Below are 26572 nucleotides of genomic sequence, written 5' to 3' on the forward strand. Positions count from 1 at the left end.
GGGTATGTGTCAAAATCATGATGGGGAAAACCACTGAGACAGCTGCCCTGAGCTAGTGGGAGCTCATGTACTTTGGACTGACAGCTGGGGAACCTGCATGGGATGGAACTAGGCCCTCTGAATGTGGATGACAGTTGGGTCGCTTGATCTGTTTGTGGGGCTCCTGACAATGGGACCAGGACTAATCCTGGGTGCATGAAGTGGCTCTTTGGAGCCCATTCCTTTCTCAGCCCTGGCGCAGTGGGGAGGAGCTGATGAGCAAATGACAGCTACTAAGAGACATGGACTTATGAGGGGAACTGCTGAATTGAACCAGCTTGGATACTTTAGGGATGTCTTAACTTAAACTGTAATTCAGAAAATGTATTGAGTTGGCAGAGAGGATTTCATTTCCTTTGGTAACAAAGGGTATGGATTCCTTTAAGGTTAATAGAGATCAGGTTTGATTGAGGGGGACCTCTGGAAAGTCTTGGTTACAGACATAAAGAAAGAAACCAAGAAAAACTACAATACAGGTGACATATATACTGATTCCTCTGCACTGGAACTGTTTTGAGACTGGAACACAAATGTTACAGCTATTTTTCCCAAGACTTGACAATTACCTCTATTTTCTCATCTAAAGATGTTGTCTACCCTAGATAGCGGAAAGCAGTCTAGAGAACACAATACCTATATTTCCAAGAGGTGGGAGGGTGGGTTTTGGTCATTTGATGGGTTATAGATGTTTGTCATCAATTAGGGGAGGGCATAGGAATGTAGGATAAAAAGACGACTGTTAACTTCAAATATTTTACAATGTAATGGATTTTGGTATATTGATACAAATTTGTTTCTTTTTTATTTAGTGTATTATGCTTATGCAGCTCATTTAAGCATGTAATGTATAAATAAGAAATGCAGGTTAGTAGTTGGTAGTCTATAATAATCAAACTTATAGTCATGTTAGGTATGTTTTTGATGTTAAAATGTATATTTTAGATAGATAGATAGGTGATCTTCAAATTCTTTAGAGACCTACAGAATATAGGGCATTCAAGATGTTTAATAACCTAAGGCTTTTCATGACAGTGAGAGATGTCTACTGCTGGCAGCATCAATCTACTTCATAAAAGGATGATGTACATTGAAGAATCTCTGTATGGAGTTGGCTTTCACTGTAGCAAAGCTAGCCATTTGGGTAAAAAATTGTCATTGCCTTGACTGCTGAAAGTATATCATCCAAGCTAGACATGTAAGACACAAAGGAGAGTGACTGTTGAAATTAGCAAGACAAGGCAAGACATTCCTTCAAAATTCCTGTTTAACAGAGAATTCTGGCAGATATTCTAGGCCTCTAAGCTGAAGATGGATGTTCCAACACTGGAGAGGAAACTTGTGTGACTGTTCAGGCAGCCATCTGACTCTGTCATTTCTATAGGTTTGGAAGTGGCTTGCATTGCACTTGCTGTTTGCTCAGGTAATCTTTTATCCTTCTGGGGTTTCTGATGGAATTAAAGATGAGATAGATATAGTTGTGTCATTATTAGGAGATGTGGCCTTGTTGGAGGAAGTGTGGTCATGTTTGAGGAGGCTGTCTGGCACATACCTTTAATCCATACCTTTAGGCTAGATGACACACCTTTAATCTGGGCCACACCTTCTGTTGGAAGTGTGTCACTGTGGGGGTGGGCTTTGAGATGTTTTTCTCGAGCTTCACTTGGTGTGATAGCCAGTTGATTTCCTGTTGCCTGCAAGATGTAGCAGTCTCAGTTCCAGGACCACCTCTGCCTGCATGCCACCATACTCCCTGCCATGATGATAATTGATGGAACCTTTGAAACTGTAAGCAAGCCTCCTCAATTAGATATTTTCTTTGTAAGAGTTGCCATGGTCATGGTGTCTCTTCACAGCAATAGTAAACCCTAAATAAGACACTGCCCATATTGCACTTTGTTTTACCTGAGATAAAAGTCCAATCCCAAGAAGTTGAATGTTAACCTCCTCAAGAGACCAATCTGGTTGCTAAGTTTTGGCTGAAATTATTGTTACATCTGCATCTGTGTCTAATAAACCTTCAATTTCAATGCCATTTACATGTCTTTTTAGTTTTGGTCTCTGGTCATTTATAGCAGTTTACTAAAATACATGTTTCCTTATCTCTCCTGAACCTTTTATTGCATCTACAGTTATTCTATCTTTGGTCATATCTGGAACAGTGTGGCTTTTAACAATGGGTATTAAGTCTTTTAATTGTTCTTTGGATGAGTTTCTCCAATGCCAACTGGGAATGATTGAGCCAAATTTGATATTGGCAGGAGGTCTCTTAGTGCACTTACTGATGGCAAAGCATTACCTTGGCTGTCCCTTGTTGGTCTACATTCATTAGCCCAATGTCAACCTTTGCCACACATTCTGTTTGGATTATCCCTAAAAAAAACATTGTTTCCAGGAACATTTTGCCTACAATTCCTTTACAAATGACCTTGTTTACAATTAAAACACCTGACTTTTTGATTTTTCTTAAAATTTCTAGAAAATACATCTATAAAAGCAGCATTGTAAGCATGGGATATATTTCAAATCCATTTGTTTATGGCTGCTGGTCTGCCTTTAAAGCCATAATCACCCTTTTTTTTGAATTAGCATTCTCAGAAGCCAATGATTCAATTAATATTTGCTTAACTTCTGGATATGATATCATTCTACTTACAGCAGAATTCAATCTTTGTAAAAAAAAAATCAGTGGAGGTTTCTTTTGGGCTTGTATAATTCTAATAAATTACTCAACCTTCTTTCCTGATTCCTCAGTGTTGTCCCAAGCATTGAAAGATGCTATACGACATTGCACTCAGGTATAATAACCAAATCTAGACTGTCTTTGCAAAGCAGGAAATTTGCCCTCACTAACAAGCTATGTTCCTAGTTGCCCATGAATTTAGCATCTGCTTCACAAAGGGTAAATATATACCATATGAAATGACTGCTTCTTTAAATCTCTTCAAATTTAGCTCTTCAACAGGACCCCAAATAACTTCTGCATAGCGTTGGGTGTACCTATCATCTGGTGGTCATTCTTGTATGGTAATTGGATAAATAAAGTAGGTTTTCCAATAACCTTGGGCCACTCCTCATCAGTTTTACAATACAATAGTGGGTAGGTTCTTCTCTAAATTCTCTGTTTGTGTTTGAGTATTTTTCTAATTTTCTTTAGTAGGTTTTTCTAAGGCTTGTATCTTATCAGTAGACAATCTTTCTAAGGCTTTTGTCTTATCAATAGTAAATCTTTTTAAGGCTAGTATCTTATCAGTAAAATTATCATATTTGGGACAGTTATCAAACCACTTTTTTAAGGATAAAATATGAAGTACCAAACTGATCATAATTATGACCAATGTTAAGTCAACTTCAGCATGTTGATTATCCTGTCATTTATTGTTTTTCATTTGCAAGCCATTCAAAGTAGCAGTAAACATGGCCCTAACTCCCTGCACTATATTTCCTATTCTCAACATGTGAAAGATTCTCCCTCTCTTTAAAAAAATAAACCTAATTTCCTTTTTAAAAATTCCCAAGTGTCCTACCAGATCTGATGAGGCTGACAGTGTAGGAGATGTGAAAGGGTAGTGGTGGGGGTGGGTAGCCAGCTATAGCAGTGGTGCTATAGGGGTGGGGTTGAGTACCCAGGCAGCCCGACTAGTGTGGTGGGTGCAGAGGTTGCAGCAGGTACTGCTGTGCTATACTGGCCTGGCTGAGGGGGTAAGCTGTCTGAAGAGTTAAGATAAGGAAACCTATAGGAGAAATCCACATGACTGCAATAGGACCACCCTGCCTGCTGTTGGCAGCAGAAAGCTGAACCTAGAGTTAAAGAAACCCAAGCTGACTGCTGGGAGCAGCATGGATCGGGAGTGTATTCCACTGGCTATGCTATGCAGCAAGGCTGGTGGCTGGGCCTACAGAGCCTGCTGGAGGGAGGAAAGGTATGTTTGCGGCAGTTTTGCTAAAGTTCTAAGTTGGATTCCAGATGAAACAATTGCCTAAATTATTCAAGTATAATAAATACTCAGGAGTCAGAAATTGAGATAAAGACCTAATAAATCCAAGGAAAGCAGAGAGTTGATTGGCTGACCATCTCTCCATGTTTTTCCTGATCTACCAGCCCTTGAAATCCTCTCTGTTCTCTTTCTGTCTTTCCAGCAGTCCTCCTAAGTCCTCCAAGAACTCTATGGCTAATCCTGGTCAGCTAATTGCTGACTCCATCCTTTGATTTAAAGTGGCTTTATTGGCACAGTGGACTGGCTGTATGAACAATTCTCCCACAATAAAGAGCCATTATAAATTTAGTATCAAATAACTTGAAATAGGTGGGACCTGTTAATCCTAAAGTACACTAAGTACAAAAGCAAAGGGAAAATTGGGGCAATTGGCTCTACATTTACCTAGTCCAAAAGACTAGAACAGCAAATAAAACAGACATAACCATTCAAAAGGTACAGAAAAACATACTGCTTTTCTACAAGGGACCACAAACTTCTAACCAATGCCTTTCTTTGGGATCTAGAATACATGGATACTGGGGTAATCAATTTGATCTCCTGGGCCTGACATCCTAAGGTAAACAGTAATTTGGGATGACCAACTGTTAAACTGTACCCAGAAAAGATGATACTCTTATGTTCAGATTTGTATCAAATGGCCATTCCTATTGCACATTTAGAACCCCAGGAAACCTTGTTCCTATAAACAGTAATATCATGATGATTTTTTCACCATGCATTCAGACAGTCTTGAAACCATGGCTTGCTTGATCACTCTTTGAACACTTTACCAGACTATGATTTGTTTTTCCCATAATGTTAAACTTCAGATCGAAGGAGGCTTCAGAGCTATTATGATATAGAGTGATGTTCTCCCTCACAGATTGGGTTTTAATGGATTCTTTGTGTTCAATTAATTGGGACACAGCTGTTGCATAGGACGGTGTCATATGGGTGGCTCTTTCTTTTCTGTTTGTTTATATATTAGTAACACATGATTTCACATTGTTCCCTAATGGATCACTTATGAAAACAATAAGAATTTTATTTTCTGAAATGGCTATGTGAAGCAGACCACAACAAAATTTTCCATGCACCTTTAACCTTCAGAACTTCGTGTAGCAAAAGAGTTGAGAGAGTGCTAAGTGGAAAACACAGGTGATATTTGTAAACACTGTTGAAATCTTTATAACTGCTGCTAGACAAGTTTCCTCTAAATGAATTTCAAGTATTTGTAACAGAATTATAATTACAAATTATGTAACACCTGGCTTTCTTTAGTGACTTATTTTTCCTTTGCTAAGAAATTTCAGAGAAATAAAATCCTAGTGAGTATATGACATGCTAACCTTGGCTACTGATGTTACATGACATGACTACATGAGCTTGAAGAAACATCTTTTTTTTTTTTCTTTTTTTGAGTCAGGATTTCTCTGTGTGGCCTTGGCTATACTGGAACTCACTCTGTAGATCAGGCTGGTCTTGAACTCATAACAATACTCCTGACTCTGTCTCCTGAGTACTGGGGAAAAAAGCTGTGTGCCACCACTGACTAGTCAAATACACATTTTATATTTATAAAAATTTTTATAAAGTAGTCATAATCTTTCACTTTTATAGATAATCAGAAATGATCCTTTCAGTTAATTGAAATTTGGTATATGGAATAGTTCAGTGATAAAGCTACTTGTGTGAAAATTCCTGGGATAAATCTCTAGCAGAGCAAAAAAAGAAAAGTATAAATCCTCAAAGTCCATGGCATGTGCCATGTACTCACCAAGCATCAGAAAAGAGCAGCTAAATAGAGTTCTGTCACCTACACATTGACATCGAATTTTTATCTAGTATTCATTTCCCATTCAAGAAAATCATCTTTGTTTTGAGATTATGAAAAGAAAACTGCATTCCCTCCCATTCTCAACACAATAAAAATTGTTATAGGACAAGGTTCATTATCACAAGTTATTGTTAAAAAAAAAACAAAAACAACAACATTGTTTGAGCTTAATGTAGAAGGCTTAGGGTCAGAAAGGAAATGTTGGTGGGGACAGTATGGGAATATTTACCACAGCCTTTGGCTCACTCAGCTCCATTGAACATTATTTAAATACTTGTGAGGGTACTTCAATAATATTTGAGCTACTAGATACAATATTTTTAAACTTTACCTAATAGGAATATTGTTGGGGAAATTTTTGATTGCCATATTACAGAATATGATTTGATACAGTGTTTTCAAATAAAGGATATCTGTGAAATGAATTCATAGCAATTGCAGAAACAGAGAAGCAAGAGAAAAGCTTATTGTACTCAGATCTCTTCTGTTGCATTACTGAGAACTTTAATTCAAACTCTCAGATTTTTCTCCAACATCCGAAACAATTCATTCATGTTGTATGCCACTCTAAATTCCACCACGTGCCAGTTATGTCTCAAAGTTGAATTCAAGTTACAAGGATGACAGGTATCAATAGTTTTGAAGTGAAAAATGGAAACTAGGGGATCATCTAATGACATTTAATTATGATTTTACATTAGAAATTATACAAGGAAGGAGGGAAATACAGTAGAAAGCATAATTTTATATTTAAGAATTTTAATTCCCAGGGACAGTGCACCAACAAAAGCCTTAGCAGGGTTTGATTAAGTCTGCATGTTATTCTTGACCTCACTAATGGAGTCAGCTGACAGGTTTCTGGATCAATTTGTATGCAAATGCAGCAAATATAAGAGTACAGTTTCCAGATAATCTGCCACTTTCACTGAGTATATTTTTTCTTCCCATCTTCATTTATGTACCAAGTGATATTTACTGTTGTTCTCACAAGATAACCAATTGTATCTGTTCAACAAGAAAAGAAAGATGTAATTTTATAAAATTCTCTCCAATGAGAATTTTTGGCAGGGTTCAATATTTTCTGAATGCTTTTAGTTATAATTTATTTTACCCCTAAATTATCCTCAAACATCCTGACTCCTTGGAGCATGAGTGTTCAAGAGCAGGCTACAGGGCTAGAAAGATGGCTCAGTGGCTAAAGTCATTGGCTGCTCTTTCAGAGGATCTAAGTTTAATTCCCAGTACCCACATGGCAACCCACAACTGTCTGTAACTCCAGTTTCACAGTTTCTATTGCCCACTTCTGGCCCTCATGTGGTGCAAATGCAAACCTGCAGGCAAAATATTGACACACAAGAAATAAAAATTTAGAAAAAGAAAGAAAATGCCACAGCAAATTAAGTAAACAACAACAGACTACGACACAGCTAAGTATCATTCATTTTCTAAGGTGGAAGGGACATCTCATCACAGCAGATTAAAAGTGACAAATGGAGATATTCATTACAGATTGAAAATTGAACAACTATTAGTCGTAACAACTATGTCCAGCTTTGAGATAATAGGTGCAGTGTCACGTTAATTGTTCTGTAAATACTTTGGGTGTGGTCTACACTTGCTTGATGTTAGTTGTTTATTCCATGAAGTCAAACATGAGTCTATATTGTGGAGTATCATTTTATCACATTTTTTCCAGGTGTTTTTAGAATGTTTGGGGAAATTAATTTTGGTATTTCCATGCCGTTACACGATTGAACGTGACAAATGAGGCCCACCTGAAATGAGTTAACCTAAGGGTCTGAGGAGGAAATGTCTGTAAGTTTTATGGCTGATTGTATGTAAGAATGTAAACAGAGGACTTGAGTCACTCCTAATTGAGAAATTCCTCTAGGATACAAGGAGGGATGGACCAACGAGTATGATTGTTTGAAGAAATGAGCACAGTCTTTGGAAAAAACAAAACAAAACACACCTTTAATTCCATTTGCATTTCAATAAAACTAAAAATGATGCCTTGCTTACTCTTCCAAATACCTTACTAAAAATAACATTAATTAGTGATGAAAACAGCAAGGCTAAAGAACATTATATCAGATGCTGGCTCCTTGACTGGGACTTTAATTTTTAAATTTTTGAATGTCTTAAAGATGTTGAGGGCTTTTTGGGTTGTATTTTGTATTGTGTATTCTGACAGCAATATGTGAGTTACAGACAAAGGGTGGAAAGTGATTGCCGTGACTTGATTGTGTGCCAAAAGGATAAGAACCAGATTGTTCTGGTTAGTTTTAAATGTCAGTCTTTGCTTACCATTGGTATAAGATTCAACAAGTGTCCATAACTCAGAAATTATCATATAATGGCATTTGGATATAATATAAGGATGCAACAGTAATCAACAGAACAGCAAAGAGAGAAAATTGTTTTTAATAAAGCTTGTCCCAATGAATCACAGAATAGTTCATCTCAGTGGTGATAGCTCATATCAGTCATAACTTATTCTTCAGCCTCAGCCGGACCAGCAGCACACATTCTTAGCCAAAACATCACACTAACAAGCCTTGGATGAGTTCCTTAATAAAGTGCTTGTTCCTCCTTTAAACCTAGATGGGCCAGGCCTCAGATGTCTGCATTTCTTTCAGCATTCTCCTCTTCCCAGTCCCCATAAGACCTATCCATTAAGCTCTATCCACAGCACTGGGTGGATTTAGCAGCCCAAAGTTCAAATGTCTTCCACATTCTTCCAAAATCAACATCAGGTTCATTACAGCAACAACTCCATTCAAGTTCTACTTTCATTTTGGTAGCTGTGCCAAAAACTCATATGAAAGGCAGCAAATGGATGAGAAGGGTCATTTCACTCTTATTTCTAAGATACAGATTCCATTACTTTAGGGAATTGAAGGCATGAACTTAAAGCATCGTGTCTACAGTCAAGGGTACAGGAAGAATAAATGCATACATCCTCTCTTACACTTAGGTAGCTTTCTCTGATTTTGTGCTGTTCAAAATGCCTTGTCTAGTGAATGGCCTTACCTACAGTGGGTTAAGTGTTCCTACATATGTCAAAACCAATATAATGCCCCTAGTAATGCACACAGACTGACATGATGTAGCTAAACATCATTAAGACTCTCTTCTCAATGGATTTTATCTCATTCCAAGTTGGTTAGAACTAACCAGAACAGCACAGCTTTATATAATGATATGATATTTTAAGTTAAATTATACATTCTGGGTTTTATAGAATCATAAAAATCTGTAGCAAAAATGTTTTAATTGATTAAAATATGATATTCATTGTACATATGAATAATCTATGTTAATGCTGGCTACAGTTTAAAGATAACAGGATGATTTAAAACATCTAAATATTGGCATTGTTTTTAAATATGTCATCATAAATCTTTTCATTATCATTTGAAAAAACACACATGCGTGGTGATACTTTGTGTATGCTCTAACAAATAAAGCTTGCCTGAAGGTCAGAGGGCAAAGACAGCTACTAGTTAGCCATAGTGGTGGCATATAATTCCAGCACTTGGGATCTCATGCCTTTGCTCCCAGTACCTCGGAGGCACATGTCTTTAAACTCAGCACGAGGGAGTTTGAGACAGGAAGTGATATGGCTGTGCAGAGAAAAGGAATATAAGGCGGGAGGTGAGTGGAGCTCAGTATTTTTGGCTGAGGAGTTGGTGAGGTGAGAGGTGGCTGCAACTTGTTCCTTTGTTTCTCTGATCTTTCAGTATTTACCATAGTATCTGGTTCCGGGTTTTTAGTAAGACCCATTAAGATTCATGCTACTACACACATGTTGTTGCTTTTTAAGTGTACTGAATCAGATACCCTTTGTGTGAACCTCTCAATACATAGAAATGCACACACAATGCCAATCAAGCTTAAGACTACATAGTAATGCCTACACTGGAAAAGCTGAAGGTACATTATTCCCTTTATAATACAGCATTCCTTTATTAAAATACAATTTTGCTAGCATCATTGATATAAAATTTACCCATTTGATATAAAATTAAGATTCTAGTACATTAGAGTTGTGCAATCAACAAAGCATAATATTGAATATTTCTAGCACTCTAAAACATAAGTACTGTATCCATTCACAGTATTTTCCTATTCCTATACATGTCCTATATAACCAGTGTTCTATTTTCTGTACATATAAGTTTTATAATTTTAATGAATTACTTGAGAATAAATGTTTTCAAACAATTAGAAGTTTAAATCCTATCAGTTAATGTTAATTCATTTCTTAACTTTGCTTAATTTTCAGTAATTGTCCATGAATGCTTTCAAAACCCATCATTAAACATCTGACTTCTAATTTTTAAAATTATGTAACTATTTAGATATTGATAAAATTTAGCTAGATTACTAGTTAATCAGAATAATATGAATCAGGAAACAAAAAGGATGCATTTTTAACTTAGCCTGGAATAATACCGCCATCGCTTCAAATTTTCCTCAGCTCACAAACTCTGATTCAGAATTAGACCTTTAGCTGTTTGCATTTAGTTAAAAACAAATTTGTTAAGAACATAATACTGAGCATCAGGTACATTAAGACATCATTCCTAAACTGCACAATTAACCTACTTTTCTTAAATATCACATGAATTTTGTGTAATGCTAGCAATTTATGTACATACTAGCTAAATTTATAATTTTATAAAGTACAATGAAAATAGCTGGATTGAATGGTATTAAGAAAAATGCTTGCATTTTATAGATCACTATATGAAATATAGAAGCATTTGTTTTTGAAATCACACATTGGGTGGATGATGGCTTTGGCAGAATGAGATCATTAGCTTGGAATCTTTCACTGCAGAGTGTGAGTAAGAGGAAATGTTTGTCATTCTCAGAGCTGAAGTGTTGTCAGCATTGGTGCAGATTTATGAGGCAATGCTTTAATACCTCATGATCATTTGTCCTGTTTTTCTCCATTATTGCTTCCTCAAGGAGGCTGTTTTCTTGTGTACTCCTCCTGTCATGCTCAGCTGAGGTATAATTGACTAGAAGACCACCTATACGTATTGCTGCATTCACACACAAATGGATGGATGCTAGAAAAGTCATATATCCATTAAGCAGAGCATTAGTTTTGATGATGTTCATTTATCTATCAAATATATTTAGACATATGAGTTCTCCCAAGGTTTGTTTACTGAAATATAGTGCTTTACTCTTCGATAGAGGAAATGAAAGATATTACTGCTGTCAATGGATTTAAAGGCTTTTATGCAGAAATCTGAAAAATGAGAACTCATATCATTTTTTCATTGTCTACATGGTGACACTGTGGAAGTAAAGTCTTCCACAAGCTATTTCCACATTGTGATCACAAAGAAAACATTCATACTCACTTATTAGTATACCTGCAATATTTACTTAATTCTCTTATTTTATTACTAAAGGGGAATGTAAATCTATTTACGGTACAATTCTGGTTGCATGTTTTTATTTAAAAAGAAAATTATGAAAATCAGATAGTTTAAAATACCAGATTTAATTAGCTAAGGTATACTAAATATGATGTGTACCAAATAATGGAAACTGTAAGCAGCAAATAAAAGGAAACCATAAGGAGAAGCATGGTTATTTGTGATGGAAAAACACAAGGTGGTATGTGAATGTAGCAGGCATATTATAATAATGATCTGAGTAGTCTTGAGAGATCTTAAGCAGGTGGAAGATTAAATGGTAAGTGTTAAGAAATAGCAGCAAATATATGAAGATGATATTGTGAAAGGTACTGTTTCCCTAATTTCTTTCTAAGTGTGTTATTTATCTGTATATAGGAAGAGTACTGTATGTGTGTGTGTGTATGTGTGTGTGTGTGTGTGTGTGTGTGTGTGTGTGTGTGTGTGTGTGAATTTAGTACCCTGCAACTTTGCTAGAAGTAATTATTAGCAATAGAAATTTCCTGGTGAAATATTTAGTATCTTTTCTTTCTAAAATAATATCATCTGCAAATAAATAGTCTCCTTTTTTTAGTTGTATGCTCTTGAACTCAGCTGTTTTATTTATCTATCTAAGATTTCAAGTATTATACTGAGTAATTATGGAGAGAACAGACATCTTTGACTTGTTCCTGATTTTAGAGGAAATGCTATGAGTTTCTCCCTCTTTAGATTGATGTCGGCTATGGGCTTGATATAAGTTCTTCATTAGGTTGAGGTATGGCTCTTTTATACCTAGTCTTTCCAGGACTTTTTTCATGAAAGGACAATGGATTTGGTCAAAGAGTTTTTTTGCAGCCAATAAAATTATGGAGGGGATTTTGGTCTTCAGTCTGTTTATGTAGTGGATTATATTTATTGATTTGCCTGTGTTGAACCTTTGAGATGAAGCCAACCTGATCATCGTGGATACTCTTTTTTGATGTGTTCTTGAAGTTTCCAAGTATTATATTGATAAATTTACATCTACATTTATAATAGAAGTTGGTCTACAGTTCTATTTCTTTTTGGGTCTTTGTGTGTGTATTTTTCATATCAAGAGTAATAGTGGGTTTGTTAAAATAATTAGAAAAATGCCCATTAAGTTTCTATGTTATGAAATAATTTGAGAGTATTGGTTTTAGTTCTTTTTACGAGGTGTATTAAATAAAGTAAGCTGAACTTAGAAAGACAAATATTGCTTGTTTTCTTTCATTTGTGGATCATATATATTACATGGATCCATAAAATCAGATATATGTGTTTACATGACATGAAAGCAGGAAAAATAAAGCTACCCTGAGAAAGGAAAGAAATGGGAGTCATGGGAAGGGGAGAAAAGGGAAATATAATATGGTCAATGGCTAAAAGAGATGATGGGTGACCTTGACCATTGTTTGTTAATTTGACTATTATTTGGAAATAGAAAACAATAATCAGAAAACCTTTGAAGATAGAGTCCAATACCTCTGAAACTAGAAGAACTAGAAAACACATTGAGATTTAGATCATAAATGACCTCTCAGTCTTATTAATAGTTTTAGCCTTCTTGTCAGAAATTATTCTGATCAAAAAGGGATTTTAAAGCAATCAGAGATCAGTGACTTGCTCACCATCATCAGAGAAGTTTCCTTTTGCAGCAGATGGGAAGAAACACAAAGATTCACAGCTAGAAATTATGTACAGAGTGAAAAACTTTGGAACACTCAGTACTAAATGGTCCATCAATTCCATCTCCTCCAGTAACAATGAACTCTAAGGAAGAGGAGACCAATCGAGTGATAGCCAGAGGGGACGGAGGAAACCAAGAAAACAAGACCCTCTAAGTCAACATGATCAAAGCTCATATGAGTTCATAGAGGATGAGGAATCATCACCGGGCCTGTAGAGGTCTACACCAGGCCCTTCATATATATTTTTCTCTCGGTTTAATTTTTTAATGTGATTGATGATTGTGCAAACAAATCTATTTCTTCTGCTCTCCCTTGAGCTCTTTTTCTTCTGTTTTTTTTCCAAATCTGATGTTTTAGTTTTTGTTTTATCTAAATCAGATTATATCATCATACCATTATCCATTAGAAGCCTAATTATTTTGTAATCATAGAGAGGAAGAGAGTAGTTCTGGGAAGAGAGTGGTGGGTAGGGAGTAACTGGTAGGAGCAGAGGGAGGGGAAATCTTAATCAGGATATATTATGTGAATTAAAAAAATCTATTTATATGAAAGAGAAAAAAATAATTTTTGAAATTTAGAATTTTTGACACTACTTGGACGAAAAAAATGGACCAAACCAAACAAACTTATTACTATTACAAGGTTCTAAGGGGAACTGGTTGACAATAGTTGGTTGTGAGAACATTGAAGGATTGGGAAATAAGCAGCTGAAATTCAGCAGAGGGTTTAGAAACTTCAGGTAACATGTTAGATGTTGTGATCATTAACTCACTGAAAGTCTGAATTACTGCACCATAGGTACTGTAGGCATCACACCACGTATATGCAAAAACTAAAGCATAGAGAAAGCTGAAATACAAGTTATAGAGATGACAGACCTTGTACTAAACTCAGATCTGCACACATTAAAATCTAACCATCTGCCATACAGAAAACAACATTTTAGTATGATCATTAAACTACACTCATAACATTTTAATACACCACTTTTTAGTAGTATTGTCACCGCAAATCTGATCATTCTTCATCTAACTAAAACTAAACCCACTATTGTTATATAGATGACAATAAATATGAATATTACTCGAGTAATGACAACCATGACATTCATTATTTTAATATAATGCTTTCCTGTTGTTATATTAGCATGCTAACTTAAGGTGTAATTATATTAAACATTTGTTAAAGTATTAAAAATGTAAGTTTTAGCAGCTAATGAGAAGACTTAGTAGGTTACTGTGCTTGCCACCAAGACTGCAGAACATTCAGGTTTTTGCTGTAAATTTAACATGATCCCTACTCTCTTCCATTATTGCAGTTTTCCTCTAGTGTCCAAGAGAGATTAGTTCATGGACTCAGGAGAGTATCTCAATCCACCAATGCTCAATTCTTTTGTAAAATTGCATTTTCTCACAACCTATGCATATTCTTCTATATAATTAAAATCTCTATATTACTTACAATGTCTAACATAATATAAATATCACATAATTGTTATATTGCATTGCTTAAGGATTGGGATAAACAAAGTATCCTATGTACGTATGCATTTGTATATATACCAATATATATCCATGTTTAATTCATATATCCATAATTAACACATACATGTGCATTCAATACATAAAATTGAAAAAAAAAATCTAGCTACTACCGGTAAAATCAGTGAACGGAGGTTCTATTTTAAAGGGTAACTATTTCTCACTAGTTGTCACCATCAACACCATGCAGTATATACAATCCTGAACTTTCTTTCAATAATGAATTGTTCATCTAATGGACATCTTTATTCTGACACAAAGTTGTGTGTCAGAGGCAAGTGATAATCAGGCAGGCCTAACTGTATGCTGGGTAAACACGAGCCACAGAGCTATCCGCCATTATAGACAAGTTTCATTGTAAGGACCTTATTTCACACAACCAGGCGCTTCGATGCTTGAAAGGTAAAAGTACCGTCCCAGAAAATAACACTATAATAATCCATGGATCACTTCCCTTCATGTCCTGTTCAGGTAGTCCTTCTAGCTGATCAGGTACTGGAACACAATTTCACTTAGGGGCTCTTACAGCATTCCCACTTACCCTGTCTTTATTCAATGAATACCTTTATGTGCACAAAGGCAGCCTGCTAGCATGCACTAGAATAATTTCTTAACTAATTATTCATGAGAAAAATGTTTATAAAATCATTATAATTCTAAGATGTTAAAAAATGAAAAATTCTAGTGTGAGTGAATGAGTATACAAAAACAAACCATGTGATATAATAAAATCCTGAACTCAAACTTCCCTTGAAGTAGGCTCTAGAATTGGTCAGTGAATGTTCTGTGTTCACTGTTCTGTGTACCCACCTCAAACTCAGAATCAGCCAAATGCGGAGAGAGGCCAACTGTGGAATGGTATATAGTAGTCTCCTTTTGTTAGCCATCTCCATATTGTCCGCACTGATGAGAGAGTCAGAGCAGTGTGGAACCCTCTCCAGTTTTCCTTATAAAGCATTTCCTGCTTTGCTGAATACTGTTACCGAGTCCCTTGTTGTAGTGGCTTCTGAACAAATAGTTCCCATGTGCTCTCCTTTGCTTTGTCGTCACTCATTTCCTTGAGTATTCCTCTAAGGGCTGTGACGTAAGGAGAAAGTCCCAGGGCTGCTAGTCACATGCAGAGGACTTAGACTCAGATGGCCAGTGATACTTTGCAACATAAAGTAGGCTATCCTGCTCTGTCATAATCTCCCTAAAAGAGGATAAAAGAATCACAAAGATTCCACTGAGGTGTGGAAAGAACAATTGCGTAGGCCAGATGGCACCATTGTGAAAACTCATGACTACAAGCACAGGGTCAGTCAGATACTTTGCCCAATGGTTTTGTGTGCTTTCTATCCATTCCCACGATTTATCATTTGAAATATTTTGCATATGAGTTCTGTAGCATATGTGAATTTTCCAAAGTTTCCTTTCTGTCTTGCCTTTTATTTCTTCTGAGTGCTTTCTCAGAACAAAGCTTTTAAAGTTTGATAAGATCACATTCATTTTTTTCTTTTTTTTGTATTTCAGGTTTGTTGACTCTTTTTTTATATTCGTTAGGATCTAGCTGTATTTGTGTCACTGAATTTCACATTGACCCAAAGGTCACTCATACTTCCTTTATTTTCTTCTGACTGTCTTTGCTTTTCTACTTTGTGTTTTATTAGGTTCAGTGTGTATTTGCATTAGAAATTCTCTAAATATGTTAAAATTTGCTATTTCAGCTAAAATTTGAGACAATGCTTCAGAATTGTCATTCATTCACATGCTATCTGTCTGTCTATCTATCTATCTCTATCTATCTATCTATCTATCTATCTATCTATCTATCTATCTATCTATCATCTATCTATTTATCATCTATCAATCAATCTATCCTCTATCATTAATCTCTCTATCATCTATCTATCTATCTATCTATCTATCTATCTATCTATCTATCTATCTCTATCTATCTATCATCTATTTATCATCTATCTATATACATAAAATCAATCTATCAGTGTATCTATCATCTATCTATCAATGTATCTATCATCTATCTCTTTATCATATGTATCTATCTATCATCTATCATTCTATCTATCAATCTGTCATCTATGTGTCATCTATCTATCTATCTATCTATCTATCTATCTATCTATCTATCTATCATCTATATATAAAATCAATCTATCATCTGTCTCTATCTATCAATGTATCTATCAGCTATCTCTTTATCATCTCTCTATATCTATATCTATCTATCATCTATCATTCTATCTACCAATCTATCACATATGTATCATCTATCTATCTATCTATCTATCTATCTATCTATCTATCTATCTATCTATCTATCCCCCTGCTGTCCTGTCTGTGTCTGTCTCTGTCTCTGTCTCTATCTCTCCTTTTCTGTCTCTGTATTTCTCTCTTTGTCGCACAAATCTTAGTCACCATGAAGTGCCCATACACTGAACTTTGTCTCTTCTACAGGTGTGGACATCCAGCCTGTCTAGGAGGTCCACTTAATATTCTGCACTGGGACTCCATGCCATGAACTGAAGTAGTCCAAAGATTTGTCTCACTTTGTCCTCTGTCTCCCAAATTACTTTCTTAGATTAACTCTGGTCCAATGATGCAATCTGTTTTCACTAATTCTCACTTTTCTAAATGTTTAAAGTAGGTTGATAAACCAGATTTCTGTTTTTTCTCCATCATTCATTCTAGAAATGGCATCCTATTGGATACCATTTTCTTACTGTCTCAAGCTACTTCAGCACATGTGTCATTTTTGAGTGAATTGTTCACTGCTGGCTTTCATTTTGAGATTTTCACACCCAAATATATAAAGTATGGTTAAGTACATTTAATGAAAGCGGGCATGGTAGATACATATCTTTCTTCCTGGAACTGGGGAAATGGAAGCAGGAGGGTGAAGAATACAGGGATAGTGTCAGATACATAGTAAATTCAAATACAGCCTCTACAGGAATGAGACTATTTTTCAAAGCACAACAAACCATATTTGATGTGTAAATTTCTGTATAAACAATAGTACATGAGTCACTCTTTATAAACTTTTACAACGATAGGCTAAAGCTCCCATTTGCTTTAGAGTGATATTAAGCAGGTGTTGTCCCATTGTATTGCTGGTTTCAATAATTTAATTTAAATAACATTCAAAAGTATTTTATATATTTGACTGTTTCATTATGTTGTCAAAATTTAACCACTATTTTGTATATAACTTCTCATATATTTCACAAAAAATTAAAAACATAGAAAAATATAAGTCTCTCTATTTTATGTAATTAATTTAGATGCCATCATTTATTTTCCTACTAAAATATCTGAGTGACTGTATGTTAAGTGCTTAGATTTCTAATTATATATAGCACATTGTGGTGCCAGAATTTCTAGTGCTAGCAAAAAGAGCACTCAAGATAACAATTCCTCTTTTTTACTTTTGTGAAACTTAAGCTTACATACTGATGATGAGTTCTTCAACATGTACAATAAGTAGAAGCTACTCAGGTCATGAGTGGAAGTGAAACTATTTTCCCTAGGAATCACAGTCTGGGTTATGACAAGAATCTTTTTAACTCAATATTCATGATAAAGAAAGGAGAATGTATAAACAACTTTACAGTAAATATAAGAAGTTTATAGTTTTTCATATTCTCTTTGTTTGAGAAGCTTTTCTGTCTACCTAGATTACATTCTGATTTTAGGTGATTATTTTCCAAACTGTATTAAAGTGTATCTAAAGATATTTATTACATTTCTTTAAATTAAAGATTTTTGGGGGGGGCTGTGTTCATGAACAATAAAAGAATTTTTAAGAGAAAAAATAGAATGTAATTCCCAAATGTCAGAATCTGTGTTATACAATATGACATCAGATGTTGTGAAAAAATTATAATGACTAATTGATCTTAGTTTTTATTTATATTTTTATATTCCAGCATTCTCATTCTGTCTCTTATATATTCAGATTTTGTTTTTTTATTAACTAAGTGTGCTTACTAAATTAGAGGCACACATTCTGATTCTTATAATATTTGAAAAGTTAATAAAAAGGAATATACCTATATACGGTACACAAAATTATGCTGTGGTCTTGTTCATTATTGTTTTTTCTTTTGGTGATATATTTTAAATTTAAGTGTTCATCAGTTTTCATTAACAAAATATCTTGCACTAATCTATTCAGTTTGTATGAACAATGATAGCAAATATAAAATCATACAAATCAATCATATCAGTTATACACATTTTCCTCTATGAAATTATATGCCTTGGGTTTCTGAGGACATTTTGATTTAAAATAGTCCTATTTGCAGGGGAAATATCAAACATGTATATCTCATTATTAAATTTAGAAGATAACATCATAAATCTTCTAAATGATAGCAGTAAATACATATTAGCTCAGTGACTCACCATGACATGTGATGGCTGTTACATGCAAAGTAGACTAAAGATAATAAGTAAAGGAATAGAGTAAGCATATTTGTCCATGTTGTTCAGTTTCCAAAGTATAGATAATTGAATATTTGAGAAAATTCATTTTGTACAGAAGTTGTCTAAAAGAGATATTATTTTCCTAAAATTGCACATTGCATATCTGTGATTGACTTAGAATTATTTTTTTATAACAGAGGTCAGAAACAGTACTATTGGCAAATAGAATGAGGTATTTTTAATAATTTAATTTATTTATATTTTTAGCTATTCTTATATGTGAATATCAATAAGTGTATTTTATTTCATTACAGTGCATGTATATTCTTTTATGGAGATATGTTTCAATAATGCAATGCTTTATTTTACATGTGCAAGGTCCTGAGTTTGATTTTTGGATGAATTTTTTTAAAGGAAAAATAAACTTAAAATATTGTTTTTCAAAAAATAAATTAATTATATATAATAGGATGTATGCATATTTCCTTTGAGAGTTTATGACAGATTAAATCATATACTGTTACAGTATCCTTGGCTAGAATGATTAGTCCTATATGCCAACTTTTAGGCTGAGGGAACATTTATTTAATCAGATTTCAAACTTGCTGTTTATGTGAACCACATGCATATTCTACCTGTGGTTAGTGATGACCATCAGTTTATCTAAAGTAAATGGGGCCAACTACCATTAATTCATCTAAAGTAAAATACGGATGAGTGTTGCTGAATCATTTGAGAGCTGGGAAAGGCAAATCAAGTTTCCTGGAGAGGAAATAAAATTTCCTGACCGCTCAAGTTAAAGTTCACTCTTGTCTAAACTTCCACTTCTGCTCTCTAGCCTGTTCTACAGTTGTTAACCATTGTGTAAGACAGTTTCTTTCTCTGTCTCTGTTTCTCCCTCCCTCCCTCCCTCTATCTCTCTCCCTCCCTCGTTCCCTTCCTCCCTCTCTCTCTATTTCTTTCTCTTTCTCTCACACATACATGCACGTAAATATGTATATATAAATATGTATAAAGGTTCTGTACAACTCTAATACTGATCTATGGAACTATGTGAGGTGGTACATGCCTTTAACCAGCTCTTGGGAAGCAGCTAATGGACAATTAGAAGTTTCAAGATGTCTTTGTGAGTTTGAGGCTTGCTGGAGTTATGTGAAATCCTGTCTCAAAACACAAATTAAGGGGTGAATGTTATTCTGTTGACAAAAACAATATCCTAAGATAACCTTACATATACTTATGCCATTGTAAAGGCAGTAGAAGAACCAATTGTTTACAGGATTTATAATACAAGTGAAGGTAAGATAAGTCATCTGGACATAAAGATCAGTAATAAAAAAAGGGAGACTAACACAAGCATGCTTATAAAGCTAAAATTAAAAGTTCCTCAACCATCAGGTCATATCTTCTGTCTAGATAGAGTCCATGCTGTCAGGAAGAATCAGTAGTCTCTTATTTACTTGAAAGAGGCAGAGGTAAATACATGAAAGTATAAAAGAAAAATTCATTAAAGTGATCAATTCAGAAAAAAATATAAAAGCTATTTATAAAGGAAAGAAGCTTTATTCCTTTGTACTTTCAGTAGGTAGTATATTTGCATTCCATCAGAATGGTTTTAGTAACATCATCTAACAGACCAGTATCAAAGAATGAATTTTCTACTGCTTCACATATTTTACTTACTCAACAAAGAACACAATAAAATAATTAAGTTCTAAATTCAAAATATTATGGTGTATACTGTACATATAAGTGCATTTGTATTATATATGCAACACACGTATGTTTTGTCACATGAGCTAAAAACACTATCCACAAGAATTCATATCAAACTGAACACACCAGTACCCAGTACCAGAAATGAGAAACTTTTCCAATGTATGGTCAGGATAGTCCAAGTGACTCACAACACAATATAGGCTATTGCTATTGTCTTTGGTTGCCTCTCAGAGGTTTAAGATAAACCACTATTGCTGAAGACATAGAAAGCTTAAGACTCAGGACTGACATGATTTGAGCTGCATTGAACCTGAAGGTCTCATTCCTATGGTCTAGCTTCCCTTGAATATGAAAATACTATGCAAGCTGTCAAGAGAAGAAAGCAATCAGTAGTCTTACCCAGCCATGATATCTATTAACTGCATTTAGCAACATGAAAAGCTATCCATAAACATTCAGATGTGACAGTCATATGTTGTTAGTAACAAGAGTTGTCCAAATATACTGAAGTATCACTCAACAGAAGGTAAACCATGCCTTATACTAGAAATCTCATGAACTCCCCAGGGCTAGCAAGTTAGATCTTAGAAGAGAATCTATCACAGCCTTATTTTTAGAGCAGCATAATCCCTTAACTACATTTGAAAGGTTATCCTTGTATGTGAAGGTAAATGCAGCTATCACCTCTCATCAGAGAGGCATCTCTACAGCAAATGAAGCAATTAAAGAATTCCACAATGGACATAATAGGAAGACCAGTGAATTGCGGGGCACCTAATCCCAATGGATACCCATGCAGTACAGCTCCTCTGCCCAGGAAATATCATAGAAAATGGTGTGGAGAGATAGTAAGAGCCAGAATACTAGGAAATGGCTGCCTGAATAAGTCCTGGATAAGGACAATATCAATAACATGCTAATGTAGAAAGTGGTAAACCACACCAGTTTTCATCCCCCAGAAAAAGAACTAAAGACAACTAAGTGCTAAGATGGGAATTAGCCTTTCCCAGGGATGGGCTGCCTGACTAGTTATCTTCTACAAAAGTGATCAGTCCAAAAATAATACATAAAAGACAGCAAAAAATGGACTCAGCAGGTTGTGTTTATATATTTCCATTTATATGGATGTATTTATGTATATGAATATTATATATATATATATAAAATTAAAGAAAATAAGGCTATCAATTTGAGTGTTGTGGAGCACATGGGAGATGCTAGATGTTAGAGAGAAAGGAATGGAGAAGGCATCTATTTACGTTTTAAAGAAAATACAAAATTAAGTAAGTAATATTAAATATCCAACACACAAACAAAAAAAGTCATATGGGAAGAAACTGTCCTTATATAGCAGGCCTAGACATCCTGTTGATATTTAAACTAGTTCAGAGCCACATCTCCTCCAGCTGGCACGGCATTGCTAATCAGTAATCTTTTTCTGTATTTATCATTCTGGCACCAGCTGTCTTGACCAAACCTGGAAGCATACATGTTACACCATAAGTCATGTGGTCATCATCCACTAAGGTCTGTGAGTCTTACAGACACATTTTCTGATTTCTTCTTTTGTGTCACTTCTTCTGGGAATGTACAAGTGACAATGATCCCAAAGAGCACAGAAAATTACCACCCCCTATGAGATCTGGATTTTTCAAAAATATGGTCACATAAACATTTGAGGAGCAAATGAATCATATGTGGTGTGTGAGAGAGAGAGGGGTGGGGTTTGGGAGGGAGACAGCAAGAAAGAGAATGTTTGCCCTTTTATGTGTACATGATATAGATGGATAGCTTTATAAATACCTAGAATTCAATCAATGGAGTAACCCAAATGAGTAGAAAAGGGAGGCATGAGTCTCATTCAAAGGCACCAAGGAATGTTCTGCAGGATAAGTATTTGTTATCTGATGGACTAGCAGCTAGCATGTAAAGGCTTCATTTTAATTATAATAATTGATTATAACATACAAAGGGAATTTGTACAGGTCACCTAAGTTTTCAATTATATGCTTACCTAATACTCATTTCCTTAATTAGCATGCCATAAAAAGAGCATTGGAAAAAACATGAATTGAAGCTCTTTCTTGTCTAGCATTTATCCAGTTCAATACGAGACATACCAAAGATAAGTATTCTCTACAGGATTTTCTGTCCTGACATACATATGCCTAGAACCCCTCCCACACAAAAAAGTCGGTACATATATACTATAACATACAAGTGGTTTATAATGATGCTTATGTGAATTTACAGTACTGAGGTAATTTACAGTGTAATTATTTTAAATTATATTTCACCCAATCATTTGCAGACCATCAGGATGTTAGCTCAAGTCATAGATAATAAAACCCATTTATAAAGCTCCTTAAAGAAGAGATGTGCAAGTAAGAAAAATCAATTCCAATGTGGTTTAAAAGTTGACATTCTATGCCATCATTCTCTCTCTCTCTCTCTCTCTCTCTCTCTCTCTCTCTCTCTCTCTCTCTCTCTCTCTCTCTCCTTCTGTGTGTCTTCTAATTGTTTTTGCACATTTGTCTGTAACTAAAACCTGTTTCCTTCCTTTTATCTCATTCCTTTAAGTATTTCCCTGAAAAGAAAATTGCTTAAGAGTTGTTTAAGATTGAAAAACATAGTTTTAGTTTTTAAATTCAACAATGAAAGATACCATTTTTGACTGTTGAATATAACATAATATAATGTAATATGAATATAATAATATAATTATTATTTTTCCATAAATCTTAATATTATTACTGTATGTAACAATGAAAAGCCCTCAGCTTTTATGGTGTTTGTTTCTATTTACTTCTTATTTGGAAATAGTTCAAGAGCTGGGATGAGCTGTATAGAGTATACCAAATATCAAATTACCAATATTTTATTTCCTTCCTGAATGAACAATGTAGAACACATTTTATTTTCCCTTAGAACATCTGAGTGACATATTGTATCCTTTTGCACTCTAGAAAGCAAAATATTTACAAATCAGACAGTAAATAAGCATATAGTATATGCTAATTCCTTTCTTATGAATAGTTATTTGTGTTTTCACTATATAATGAAGTTATGGACTGTGGCCTTTTTGCAAAAATGCAGTAATTAGGAATCAATTATACTTTACATTGAAACACTAGTTACTCTGCCGCTGTGGGATAATTGGGAAGTAACTATATTGTCATTTTTATGTGCTTTGGCTACATTGAATCACAGCATTCAGCATCAATGCACTGGTAAATTACACACACATTTGTTCCTATTAGGTCACGGGATCTGAAGTCAGTGTGAAGAAACTGCTCACTTAGAACGAACTCCAAAGATAATGTGTAAGTTCAGCCCCTGTGTGAAGAGAGTGAGGCCTTTTCAATTAATTTTCATCCCCACTGTAATTAGTGAAACTTAATAGAATGTGGTGCAATATTAGAAAGTGGCTTTACATATGCTGCTGGTTTCTTGTTTGCCTCTGTGTGTGTGTGTGTGTGTGTGTGTGTGTGTGTGTGTGTGTGTATTATTCAGCTACTAAAAGGAATTAGAATTCTTTAAAGACTGAAAGTTTTTTTTTAATAATAAAAATGCTTTAAGAATAATGCACCAGAAAAGCATTGTAAACAGCAGTGGGTTCGATTTCACTGTCCTCAATAGGTTTTTCTTTCTTTCTCTCTTTCTTTCTTTCTCTCTTTCTTTCTTTCGTTCTTTCTTTCTTTCTGTCCGTCCGTCTTTCTTTCTTTCTTTCTTTCTTTCTTTCTTTCTTTTTTTACTTGAACTTTTAAAAAGAAATGACTTTGGATTCTGTCTCTACCTACCATACGTCTTGGCTAAAATACCTTGCAAAATTAGATATACAATTTTGTTTTGCTCCTTTTTATAGATTAAAATTGTATTTTAGAATTGATAGTGCCAGCCAGATCTGAAGGGGAAAGCCTGTGGCTACAAATATTGAGCCTGCAACATAGATGAAGTTTCTAATCAAAGTTTCCATGTTTTGGGTAGAAATGTTATGCTTGCTTTCTAAGATGAAGGCCGAGGAGTCTGCAAATGATGAGAACAAACTTTCATATTGTCTCCACAGCCTGTCACAATTATTGGTAAATGAAATGGATTCAGCATGCAGAGTTATTGTTTTTTTCCTCATCCATTATTCTTTTCAATTTATTTTTTCCTTCAATTTTTTCCATTCATAATTTAAAATATTAATAACATGACACATAGCAGATTTCAGATGCATTATAAACTAGCTACAGTAAGTGTATCAGTAAAAGTATCACTTATAAATTCATCAAGATGGAATGCTCAGAAACATGTCTACCATTGGTCAGAAGCGACTTTCTTCTCTATTCTGCTGCTGATAATGATCTGGTTTGAAGCAATTTTGATCCAAGAGGCACATTCTATGAAGAAGAGTCTTCCCTGGCTGCCAACTGCATTTTTATATGGCCACAGTTAACAAAAAAATACTAATCTTCTTAAAGCATCTGGATGTGAATGTTTCATGAAAAGTGTTATTCAGATATAAATGGATCCCATTCTGTGCTTTAAATGGAGTATGCATTCTCCTCCACTGGGTGGAGGATTATATATAATAGCAAGAGTTGTGGTCCTTAAAATAAATTGAATGCATTGTTCCAGATCTGCATCCGAATAATACCAACCTTATTATCTTTATTCAGACCAACCTAGCAAATGAGGCGGTACAAATACCTTATAAACACTAGGCTGTTCTGAAAGCCTGAGACATACTTGATCGCTGATTACACAGTCACTTAAGAGGGGGAATCTGAGAACAAAACAAAAGTAATTAAGTACAGGAAGCTTGTGTTTTAATTATAAGCAAAGAAATTAAGTAAAACAAAGCATTATCACTTTGAAAAGAAGACTATAACAGAAAGTGCCTCGATTGTGACTCCAGAAAGCATTACTTAGTAGTCAACTAACTCGCTTCATTTAACAATAGGAAATCAAGACAGTGGGCCCAAATGTGTTTTTCTCTCACTGCGGTGTAATTTGATTCTTTTGCTTTCCTTTGTGTAATCGGTAGATTGAATTTAACAATGATGAAAGAAGTAAAATTATTTAAATGCATTTGCTAGGAAAAATGAACCAAGTAAATAAGCCTAATTACACTTATTGGTAGTCCTATTTTTTTTTTCCCCTGAGAACTCAAATGGGTGAAAATAGGTTACCTTTAATATATAGAATAAAATTAATGCCATATTTTCCTGAATATGTTTGTGAAAATGGAAAATGTGAAATATATTCACAACCTTATCCATGTTTTAAAGGTCCCAATTTCTACTTTTTCAATTGTTTCTTAAAGCAAAGTTTAGAATCTATGGAGATTGCTTTTCTGAATTATTCTTTGTATCTGATACCACTTGTACTGGGTGCTAAGGAGAAACTGGTATATTAAATTGGAACATGCAGTTATTGCTATTTGAAAATTTTTAACCTGAGAATGGCAGTTTCATAAAATTGAGTTCAAAGTATTACCTAGTCTTAGTTTTCTGGAGACATTTCAGCATGGCAGTGCCGTAAATAAGAAGTTTACTATTACCAGTGAGGGGAGCTTCACGTGGAACTCTGAAGAACTATCAGCAATATATTACTTCCATTTTATAATATAACTGTGTCTCACTATCCCTTCATTTTCAGTTCAGTATATCTTCTCTCCTGGGAATGGATTTTAGGTGGCTCTGCTGTGGTTGCTTTTGTGTTTGTTTTGAATAAATATTCTATGTGTAAATTATGCTTCCCAGTGGAGGAGAATTCTAGGATTGCTTATCACTAGGACATGTGTGTCAGAGGAATGGAACAGAATAGATCCTCAATGTTCCACTTGAAGATCAAGAGAGGAACTCAGTTCTTAACAGAACAGAATGAACCAGCATATCATGTACCAGATAGCATC

The 26572-nt window shown here is 34.7% G+C and overlaps 1 long non-coding RNA gene across 1 annotated transcript in view; it reads left to right on the plus strand.

The window, feature by feature from the left end:
- Nucleotides 1-25692, plus strand: part of LOC131912736 (uncharacterized) — a 46769-nt gene extending 21077 nt beyond the window's left edge. The window contains exons 2-3 of the long non-coding RNA XR_009379700.1: nt 23931-23993; nt 24737-25692. This is a non-coding gene — a long non-coding RNA (uncharacterized LOC131912736). The remainder of the gene's footprint in view (nt 1-23930; nt 23994-24736) is intronic.
- The last annotated feature ends 880 nt before the right edge of the window (nt 25693-26572 follow it).

Source organism: Peromyscus eremicus, chromosome 6, assembly GCF_949786415.1.
Source record: "Peromyscus eremicus chromosome 6, PerEre_H2_v1, whole genome shotgun sequence".
Taxonomy (NCBI): Eukaryota; Metazoa; Chordata; class Mammalia; order Rodentia; family Cricetidae; genus Peromyscus; species Peromyscus eremicus.